The 10992-nt window shown below is 33.3% G+C and overlaps 1 long non-coding RNA gene across 1 annotated transcript; it reads left to right on the top strand.

The window, feature by feature from the left end:
- Positions 1–269: 269 nt before the first annotated feature.
- LOC111056597 lies at positions 270–10283 on the top strand. The gene is made up of 4 exons (XR_005570272.1): positions 270–573; positions 2585–2783; positions 9431–9527; positions 10260–10283. It is a non-coding gene; the product is annotated as an uncharacterized LOC111056597 (long non-coding RNA).
- Positions 10284–10992: the final 709 nt, after the last annotated feature.

The following is a 10992-nucleotide window of genomic DNA, read 5'->3' as shown; positions in this document are numbered from 1 at the left end:
CCTCAGCATCTTCATTTCAGTGACCTCCAGTCTGTGTTCATGGGCTTTCTTAACTGCCCAGGCCTCCGCTCCGTATGTCAACGCGGGCCGCACGACACGACTGTTTTATAGATTTTGCCCTTAAGTTTTTCATTCCTTCTATCACAAAGTATTGCAGTCATTTTCCTCCAATTCATCAATTAATTTACTAGATGTGCTATTTCATTGGCCTGTTCTCCGTCTGCATCAAAGGTTGAGCCCAGCTAATAAGAGTATAGAAACTGTACTAAACATGATTATTTCAAGTATGCATTGTGATGATCTATGAATTAATTTCTATTATACATTATTCATTATCTCATTTCCATTTTCATATGATGTGTCTGATAATTCGTGAACTGTGATTCCATTCATTCATCTGTGAATTTATTATATTGTCATCCAATTTATCTATGTTCTGTTACAGGCTCTGAAAATTGATGAAATGGAACAAATTATTTGGACAAGACACTAGAAAAATTCTACTCGGTCGGTTTTGTAATCATACCTCAAGATACTTGCGAGATCTTCGTCTGCACTGCACTAGCATTTCAGGTAATTATCCAACTAGCCTACTATTTTGTATTCATTTCAGTGACAAATATTCATTTGTACCGTGAATGAATAAATGAATATCACAACTGAAATAGAGAGCAAACCTTTGTTTAGGAGGAAATTAAAAGACTCGAATAGTGCTTTTACAGTGCTACAGAACTTTTCGAATCAAGACAAGTTGAACTCATGATTGCTGTGTTCAGAAATAAATGTATTAATACAACGTTATATGTATGCTACTTTATTGTATATGACAATTGTAAATATTGGTGACATACTCAGTTATGCAGAAATAAAGGTTATAATTATTATTAAATACGTCCGTTCTTTAGACCTCACCGCTCGGTGAGTGGTACCATAGATATAGATAGCATAATTAGAAGTGCCATAGTAGAGGGCGTCTATGTGACGCTGGTAGTCTCTCATACTGTGCCGTTCTTACAATCTCACCCGTCCAAAACAGTAATAATTGACAGTAGTCGACAGTAGAACTTCCGTCAGAAACTCCACACTAATAAAAAGCCATTCGTATATTAATACTGTATACTATAATATTATTATATGGGCTGGAATATACTACCACCGTTTGTATGTGTTTCGTATGACAAAAGTGTGTGAAGGAATGTCTAAAACTTGGGAATTCCAGTCGCGATGCAAATCATTCATTCATTCACTATTATAATTTTTACTACCACACTTGATTGTTTCTTTTCAGCCATTGGTGATAAGATGCTAAAACAACCATGCCGTTGGCGGTATTCGAACCAACAACGAGCACAACGCAGCCATAGCAGCTGCTTTAGGCCGGATTGTATTTTTAATTATTTAAAAACTATTTAAACAATAGATACCAAATCCTCAAAATTGATAATAAAACCAGCCTTGATTATAGTCTTGCACAGGGAACAGTCCTGTCTCCGATTCTCTTCCTAATCTACATGAATGATCTTCCCAAGTTAGAATTGAAATATGGAGTGTCAATCGCTTTTGCCGATGACACTTGATTGTTATTCAAGGGAGCCAATTGGGAGGATACTAAGAAAGCAGCAGAATCCGGGCTCAAAATAGTGAAATCCTGGTTCTACTTCTTCCTCACCCCCTGTTTCTCTTCCCGATATTTTCAATGCATGTTAGTTAACATAACTAAGTTGCATGTTATCCCTTTATGATTTTCTTGCATTATTGTTAGTCATTGAACACTCAGCATCTGTGCTCAGGTTTTTTCAAACCTTGCAGGGACTTGGTTTAATATATCTATATTATTTATCCTATTGATGTGTAATGGAATCGATTAACAACTGTTGGTTGAACTAATTTGATTTATGATGTAATTTAAAATTTGTAACAAAATAATTAATATTGATTGTATTCAACAAGAATTACAGGTCCTAACTCTCTAGGAGTTGGATACAGAAATTAATAAAAGATAATGCTGTTATATTATAATTGATAAATAAGATGTACTGATCAAATAAATGAGGGGTTAAATATCGCTTGGCTAACGAGAGGTTAAATTTGGATCTTACTCTTTATCTCATGAGAAAGGTTTTAATTGTAAAATAATTAAATGTAGAATGAATAATATAATATTTATTGATAATTTAAAAAGAATTATTTTCAAAAGATAAAATATGATTTCAAATAATATTGACAAGATATACCCTCAGATAAAAATAATATAATTAATTTGGCACTCACTCTACCCAAATGGGAGAGCCTCTCAGTAGGGAGAAGTCGGGCTGGTTGATCTGCTGTAGATGTTTCCAGGTCCCGTCCTTACCACCGACTGCCTAGAGCCTCTCATTTTTCCATAATTTTACTTGTCATGAATTTTCACCGTCGTCAACAATTTATCTATTCATTGCGAAAATTCATGGCAAATAATAAAAATTATGTAGTTCTATTACAGATGGAATTTCATTTTTCATTTTATATTGTATTTTAGTTTTTTATAATCATTGTTATTGTAATTATGTTTTTGGGAAAAATGAAGATTTGATTTGATTTGCAGTCGTCGCCGCCGCACCACGATCACTCGGCGGCATCCACATCTAGTGGTGGTGGATCTACATGCAAGGAGCATGCGCACTACCACTGGATGTGGATGCTGGATGAGTTGGGCAACCTCGGCCGCTCCAGTACCAACTGCCCGACCAGGTGTTGCTAACCACATTCGGCTACTTGCTGTCGGTTTCAGGGCATCAGCTCTGGTAAGTAGCAAATTAACAATAATTATCTGTGGTTTTATTGAATTATAATGTCGCATCCACACTATCGCCCAAGTGCGTACTAATGACGACGACCGCGAGAGTGTGGATTGGTGGTTTGCCAGTGCTGGCCTTGGTTGGCCTACGCTGGGCTGGCCGACGTTGGGTCAATATGTAGCTACAACAGCTGAAACCATACAGGCTGCTATACCTTACTATCATTCTCTAACTTATTGACTTGGACTCTTCAGGTATTATGTGTGTAGGTGTTGTGATCGAATTCCCATCTAGCTGTTAACCCTGTTGTCAATATGCTACTACAAGCATATTGCTACTGCAAGCACAAGTCTTCGGGGTGATTTACAGCATTCAATTTGGATTACTGTTTAGTAATAATCATTCATTATTTAGCATTTGAATAAAAATGCAATTTCTCATGAATTTTCATCTGTAGACTGGCTGGCCGCTATGGCTTCGAATAAAATGAGCGCTGCTATCCAGAGATTGTCAGTTTGGTGTAAGCGTGAGCATACCTGACGCTGACTAGCAATTAGGGTTCGATTCCCGGGCTGGCAAATAATTTCTAGATAGTAGCTCTCATCGAATTTCCATCCAGCTGTTAACCCTGTTGTCAATATGTGCAGTAGCACAAGTATTCGGGGTGATTTACAGCATTTAATTTGGATTTTCGTTTAGTAATAACTATTCATTAATTAGCATTTGAATAAATGCAATTTGTCATTAATTCCCATCCAGCTGTATATACCGTACTCATGGATGAATATAATATATATAGCCTATCTATGTGAAGGCCATCTCACACCGCCGTAGCGTAGCTTGTAATACGTTTTTGAAAAACGTAGCCGACATATTTCCTAATGTTAGCCAATCTGTCCATTTGAATCTGGCATGGCATAATAATAATATTCGTATGGCTTTTATTGGTGGGGAGTTCCTGACGGAAGTTTCTCCTCGCCTGAATATATATCATTTAAGCCGTCAATGGGCCTCACGACTGTCATACTTCAGCCGTGACCGACAGTTTAACGTGCCCATCCAATTTAACTTGAGGAGATAGAACAGCTACGTCTTCCGAAGACTTATTTCAATAGGCATTTTACGAGGTGTTTCCTAAGCGACGGCTCTACGATTCTACCCGAGCGACATTGTAGGCTAGTCTATAAGTCGGCAGGTCAGGATTGGTTGGTTGCTCCGTTTGGGTTGCTGCTAGTGAGGTCCACGTTATAATTGCACTAGAAAACAAAGAAAACAGCGTTGCCAGAGGATAGCTGCTGTTACTGCTATAGGCCTATCTCATGTCATATTAACAACTGTTCATTCTTGTTTAAAATAATCAATTATGTTTTATTCGTCAAGGAAATACACATTCCAATGATTAAACAATAGGTGATAAAATTTGATTATTCATTTATTTTTCTAAACACTATAATCATAATATAATTATGACGATGGAGGAAGAACTAGGCAGAGCCTGTACCATTTCTCTTCCAAATTTTGATAGAAAGTTGATGTTTTCCAAAGAAATAATTGAGATTAAATATTTTGTTCATCAATTATATTATTCTATATTGTTAAAACACGATCTGGCGACGTTGAGGAGCTAGAGAAGGATAGAGAAGGATCTGCTTTGTCGAATGATAGACACGGTTGGCAATACCAATGTTAATTAATAATACTGCCATTATAACGTGGACCTCATGTATGTAAATTGTTATGTATTTTTTATTTCTGCACTTTTTTGTAATTGATTTGAAATCCAGGTTATATGCTTCTTTTATTAAAATGTCTATATTGTTTTGTTCAAAAGGCAAATACATTGATTCGGATTTGTTTCAGTAGTTGACCGCAGTGTCTTTTATATTATCTGTTTCAGTTGGGGCAAACTGAGCCGCTTCGGCGAGCGGGCCAATAATTTCAACATTGTTTCAATTCCAAGTTGATTGTTTTGAATTAATATAGTCTACTGTTACAGAGAGACTATGCCTTTTGAAAATATAAACGGTTACCTGATAAGTACCTTAATTGTGTTATGAAATATGATTGATATCCAACTATTTAATAAATTTCTCAATTTGAAAGATTCAAATAATGATATTATTTCGATTATTTACTTGCCCACCAAGTGCAGTTTTCTCGGTGAAAGCTTAAACCGAATTGGATCAGCTGGTGTGTTTTAATATCAATTAAACTTAACATGGATTTAATTCATATTAAGCCGACATTTGGTTCAAACTGGTACTGTGAAAACGGCTTTTAAATCGTTAGAATTATTCAAGTAATTAGTATGGTGATTATTATCATAGAAAAAAGATATCATAAGAAGATAACCCTATGGTATAGATTGTTTATGTTTCATCGTGCGTTTTAAAACAGTAAAGAAAAAAGTATCTCAGGTTTGGCTGAAATTTGCACCATAGATGAAGCTTTATCTGAGAAATGTCTGAGCCAAATCTGGCACCCCCAGCTACTATACAGGGTGAGTTATGCAGCTTCAAACGTAAAATTTGCAAATTTTCAAACGGTGAGGAATTTTGCAAATCGGATTCCAGATTCATGTTCCTCTCATCAAAGAGCATAAGGTCACGAAGTTAGAGCGATTTTGATTTTTCACAAAAAAATTAGATAAACCATGGATTTTATGAAAAATGCGAATGTGCCAGATTCGGTTGATATTTGGACTATGGAAAGAAGTTGACTCAACAAGTGATAGATAAATGTCTTTTATTTTCATTTTATAACATTACAAATGATGTGGGCGAAGTTGAGGCAATAAGAGCCCCCCTCTTCCACTTGACCCACAAGTATGGGTCTGTTTGTGTAAATGGCAGAAGATAAGAAAAGATTCATTGAACAATTGACAAGTTTACTTGATAGAATACTTGACAATTATATAGTCTAAAATAAGAACTTAGTCAAAAATAACATATTGAACTAGCTGACGTACAAACAACTCTAAAGTAATTTTTCACTAAGTTACCAAGAGGGATTATTAACTATGGAATGAGAAAGAAATCAATAAAAATGCTTACTTTCTTGATCAGATTTATTATAGTTTTTAGTATAAAAGATTTTTTTTTCAAAGAGCAAAGAATAAAGAGTTAACCTGATTTCAAAATCTCAGTCCAAGTAAACTGAAGATCAGTAGTAAATTATACAAGAAAATTTACAATAATCAAAAATATAATAGCTTTAAATTCTGCTCAAAATAAGATCTAGTTGCACGAAATTTGTTTAGTAACTGATTAAATTATTAGATTTTTCTGTATTAGCTGTTATGCTACTATAGCGGTGACTGAGACTCTATAGATTTGTTTCTTCAAGTATTTCAGAAGAAGTTGCTGTTGTGGGCTGTACAGCTCGCTTTCCTGATAGATTTTCCTTTGAGAATCTGATCGGTTTCATTTTCATGATGGCCTATGGGCTATGTGAGATAATGGGATGATGTTCCAGTAATTTAACCATAACTATTGAACGGTTCATCAGAGCCTTATTTTGTAGCAAACGTTGTTGTAGAATATAACATTTTTCTCATCATCATATACCGTAGTTGAAAATTTTGTCACTGCAATTAATAAAATCAAACTGAGAGATTTAATGCTTCAAAAAAAAGCAGGACCGCATCTCTAGTAGAATTTTCCCTAGTTTTTATATCTCTAACTTTTGTTAGCTTCATAGTAGCTTTGTACGCATGAGGACCTTTTTTGTATAATATCAAATTGACTGTTGAGTAACAAGTTCTAATTACTAACTAAAGTCAAGAGTAAAGAGCTATTTTATAGCTTCAAAGAAAAATTTGAATCATATTCTTAATGTATTCCTTAGCAATGTTACCTCAATAACTTATTTTTGAAAGACTTCTTGTTGAATATTTAAAAAATATTTCAAGCCAGAACAAGTGAATAACTTTTCTCCATTTATTTCGATTTTCAATATAATAATTATATACTGTAGTTAGTAGGTATAGCATAAAGTTTACTTTAGTTCTGTTCATAGATAGCATACAGCTTTTGAATTTGCCGGTTGATAACCCAGTTTGAATTTGCCGGTGAGCCATCTTGATAATGATGTTTCAAAACCTTTTGAAGAATGAAGAGTAAATCTTTTTATGAATCATTTTTTCAAACGTAATCAAGACATCAATCTATGGTTATAAAATTCCTTATCTATAAAAAACCATTTGAGAACCATTGAATGTCGATATATTTTCCAAATGCATCAATCAAAAGTACCTATATATATATTTCCAACTTTTCAATGAATAATGGTATAAATCAACTAGAAAATATATTTGAAACTTTCAAAATAATTATTTGAATATCATATTCTAATTTGATAATAGATATACTTGATTATTTTCTATTATTTTTTGCGGTGTGTAGTGGTACGGCTGGCTACCTGCTGTTCAAGCTAATCAGCTGTTTGATGTTCATTATTTTTTCAACTATGAATTGCGTTAATTAGTAGTGCTTCCAATAAACAGGATAATTTGATACATCAGAGAAATAATTTAAATATTTTATTTGAACGTATCAATTGTTGATACTTAATTATTTTTTCATTATTATTTTGCGGTGTGTAGTGGTACAGCTGGCTACCTGCTGTTCAAGCTAATCAGCTGTTTGATGTTCATAATTTTATCAACTATGAATTGTGTTAATAGTGCTTCCAATAGACAGGATAATTTGATACATCAGAGAAATAATTTAAATATTTCATTTGAACGTATCAATTGTTAATACTTGATTATTTTTTCATTATGTTTTGCGGTGTGTAGTGGTACAGCTGGTTACCAAAATCCGTCTCCATCGAGGTCAGTTACGTTGCAAGCACGCGTTGCATTTTACCTCCTATGTCCTTCTGATACCCTGGTATTGGTTTTTGATTTTCATATCTCTCCAATGTTAAATTTTTGGTTCAAGTGATACAGAATGACGTCAGGGTGATACAGAGATACATAACGGCGTCCATCTTTGATTTGATACGGAATCAAACATCTCCACAGAGGATCATATCCATAAATAAATATTATTTGAATAATTCTCTATTATATCAGTTTTTAATGATATTTAGATAGTTTTTAATATTGGTTTCAATTGACCTACATATTTTTTGGTTATTTTTTTTTTGACTGAAAATTGTACTCAACTCAAAATGAATTGAGGTTATGAAAATATTAACCACCAATAACCAATTTTTGGAATTTTTAGTCTGAATCTAAATTTAAAAGAGGAATAGGACAGTTTTTATCTTATCTCTCCGATCATTTTAATTAAAATTATATGTGGAAATAATTAAAGAATGAAACGGTTAATTTGGTAAACAGATACAGGAATTTGGAGGTTAGACTAGTATCTAGTCGAAAGTTTAGTAGATAGTTAGGTAGGCATTTAAACACCATTATATTTGAAAAGAGTATCAATAAATACATTATAAAAATATTTATCACTTGATATATTGTATCTTCAAAACTAAAAAATGTTTTGGTTGAAACTTGAATATTTAAAAAATTCTTCTCTTCAGTAGGGGAGTACCAAATTTATTGGTTTAAATGCTAGTAAGCTAGCAATGTATTTATTGATACTGTATTTTAATATAAAACTTAGCTGTTAATGGTTTATTCACTAATAAACAAACATGAACATTTGCAAATAGGTTATGGGTTAGTTTACAATATTATTCCAGGTTTTGTATGGTATCATAGCCAAGGCTGTCGTTGACAAGTTTATTCATTTTTTGTTCTCATTTTATCTATTGTCAATTGCTAATCATAATGTTATACAATAATTAGATTCGGAGAAAACAACAGGCCCAAAATTTTGAGGCTACCTATGTTTTTCTTTAAAAGAATGAGGTTAGAATTCCACTTTCAAGCCCAATTTTTACTTCATAAATAACAGTTTGGTGAGATAAAATCAATTTGCATAAACCAACGTACGGTGGTAAACACTTTTCAAATAGTCAATAAGTTTATTTTATTTAGGCTATTTGATGATACATAAAACTTATTCATGTAAATGATTGGAAAGGAGCTAAAGGCACAGGCCGAAACTTTTCCTTCTCTGAATTTTGATTCATAAACTAGTCAAGAAAGTTGGTTATGTATTATAATTTAAACCATTTATTCATTAACGCTCATGTTTTCCTAGTTTTATCCCAACCTAGCAAATAATAACAGTTTAGCTTGTTAGAACGACAACTTGGTACCTACCGGTAAACCTAATGATAAATCTATAATGTAATAATGGAAAGAATCGGCTTGTACACGTAGGGGATAGGATATTTTTCAATGACGCATCATCCCCAGGAGACGTCTCCACCGTTCAGCTGCTTTTGTGATAATGCATATTATAATTTGAATGAATTTATGATTGATGATTTTAATTTTTATTTTTCATAAGGTGGTCACTGTTTTATTTGCCATTTGAATAGTTGTTCTGTAATTATGTGTATTGAATACAATGAATGAAACAGAAGGTATTGGAGGTATCTCAGTAGGTCGAGTTTGTGAAGTTTTCAGTTAGTCCCTAGCAAAGCACGGGTTACCTGCTGTAGGTAATATTTTGTTTTTTATTTGACCACTCTACAGTAAGATTGTACACAATAATAATAATGTGGGTCTGTTTTTGCAGTTGCTTGGTATGGATTGTAAGACACAGAAGAAGACGCATTTAGATGTTTTTGGATCTTGAATCTTGATGCTCACAGAAAAGCAAGTCAACCAGACAGGTGAGTCACACAACATAAGTATACTTTTACTCAAGTAGGCCTATACTTACTTAGTTACTTACAACTTAATAGTTGCTACAATACTCTTTTTTGGCTATCAAGTTTGTCAGTGGCTCAATTCAGGGCAGTATTCCACCACCAATTCGTGGTCGTCCCTGCGGAACACACCGTCATCATAGAATTCGTGCAGGCTTTAGTAAGGCTTTTGTTGTAAGTGTCTCTTCTGGAGGTCCTTGAAGGTGCCTATGCTTTTGATATTTTTCATTTCTTCTTCTGGGAGATGGTTGTAAATCCTGCTGCATAAGTATCTGGGCCCCTCGTGCGCCAGTCCAGTTCTCACTGTCATATATGGGTGTCATTATGTCGTCTTGTGTTGTATCCATGTATATGTTGGTTCCGTTGGAAATAATCCGGTCTTCTTTCAACCATCAGAGCTGATTCAAAGACAAGGGAGTGTTAGTATTCCAGTCTCAATAAACAAAGTTTTGCAATGTGCCAGGTAGTTTTCATTGTTTATAATTGTAACGATCCTTTTCTGTAGGTGAAGAAGCATAATTTTTTCAAGCAACCATAATTTTTTCATGCATACATTGTGATGATCTATGAATTTCTATCATGCATTATTCATTATCTCATTTCTATTTTCATATGATGCGTCTGGTGAACTGTGATTCCATTCATTCATCTGTGAATTTCTTATTTTTCATCTAATTTATCTATGTTCTTTTACAGGCTCTGAAAATTGATGAAATGGAACAAATTATATGGACAAGACACTAGAAAAATTCTACTCGGTCGGTTTTGAAATCATACCTCAAGAAACTTGCGAGATCTTCGTCTGCACTGCACTAGCATTTCAGGTAACTATCCAACTAGCCTACTATTTTGTATTCATTTCAGTGACAAATATTCATTTGTACCGTAAATGAATAAATGAATATCACAACTGAAATAGAGAGCAAACCTTTGTTTAGGAGGAAATTAAAAGACTCGAATAGTGCTTTTACAGTGCTACAGAACTTTTCGAATCAAGACAAGTTGAACTCATGATTGCTGTTGTAATGGTATTGATTAATTGATGGTTGAACTAATTTGATTTATGATGTAATTTAAATTTGTAACAAAATAATTAATATTGATTGTATTCAACAAGAATTACAGGTCCTAACTCTCTAGGAGTTGGATACAGAAATTAATAAAAGAGAATGCTGTTATATTATAATTGATAAATAAGATGTACTGATCAAATAAATGAGGGGTTAAATATCGCTTGGCTAACGAGAGGTTAAATTTGGATCTTACTCTTTATCTCATGAGAAAGGTTTTAATTGTAAAATAATTAAATGTAGAATGAATAATATAATTTTTATTGATAATTTAAAAAGAATTATTTTCAAAAGATAAAATATGATTTCAAATAATATTGACAAGATATACCCTCAGATAAAAATAATATAATTAATTT

The sequence above is a fragment of the Nilaparvata lugens genome, unplaced genomic scaffold (genome assembly GCF_014356525.2).
Source record: "Nilaparvata lugens isolate BPH unplaced genomic scaffold, ASM1435652v1 scaffold7926, whole genome shotgun sequence".
Taxonomy (NCBI): domain Eukaryota; kingdom Metazoa; phylum Arthropoda; class Insecta; order Hemiptera; family Delphacidae; genus Nilaparvata; species Nilaparvata lugens.
This window is presented reverse-complemented; position numbering and strand designations above follow the sequence as displayed.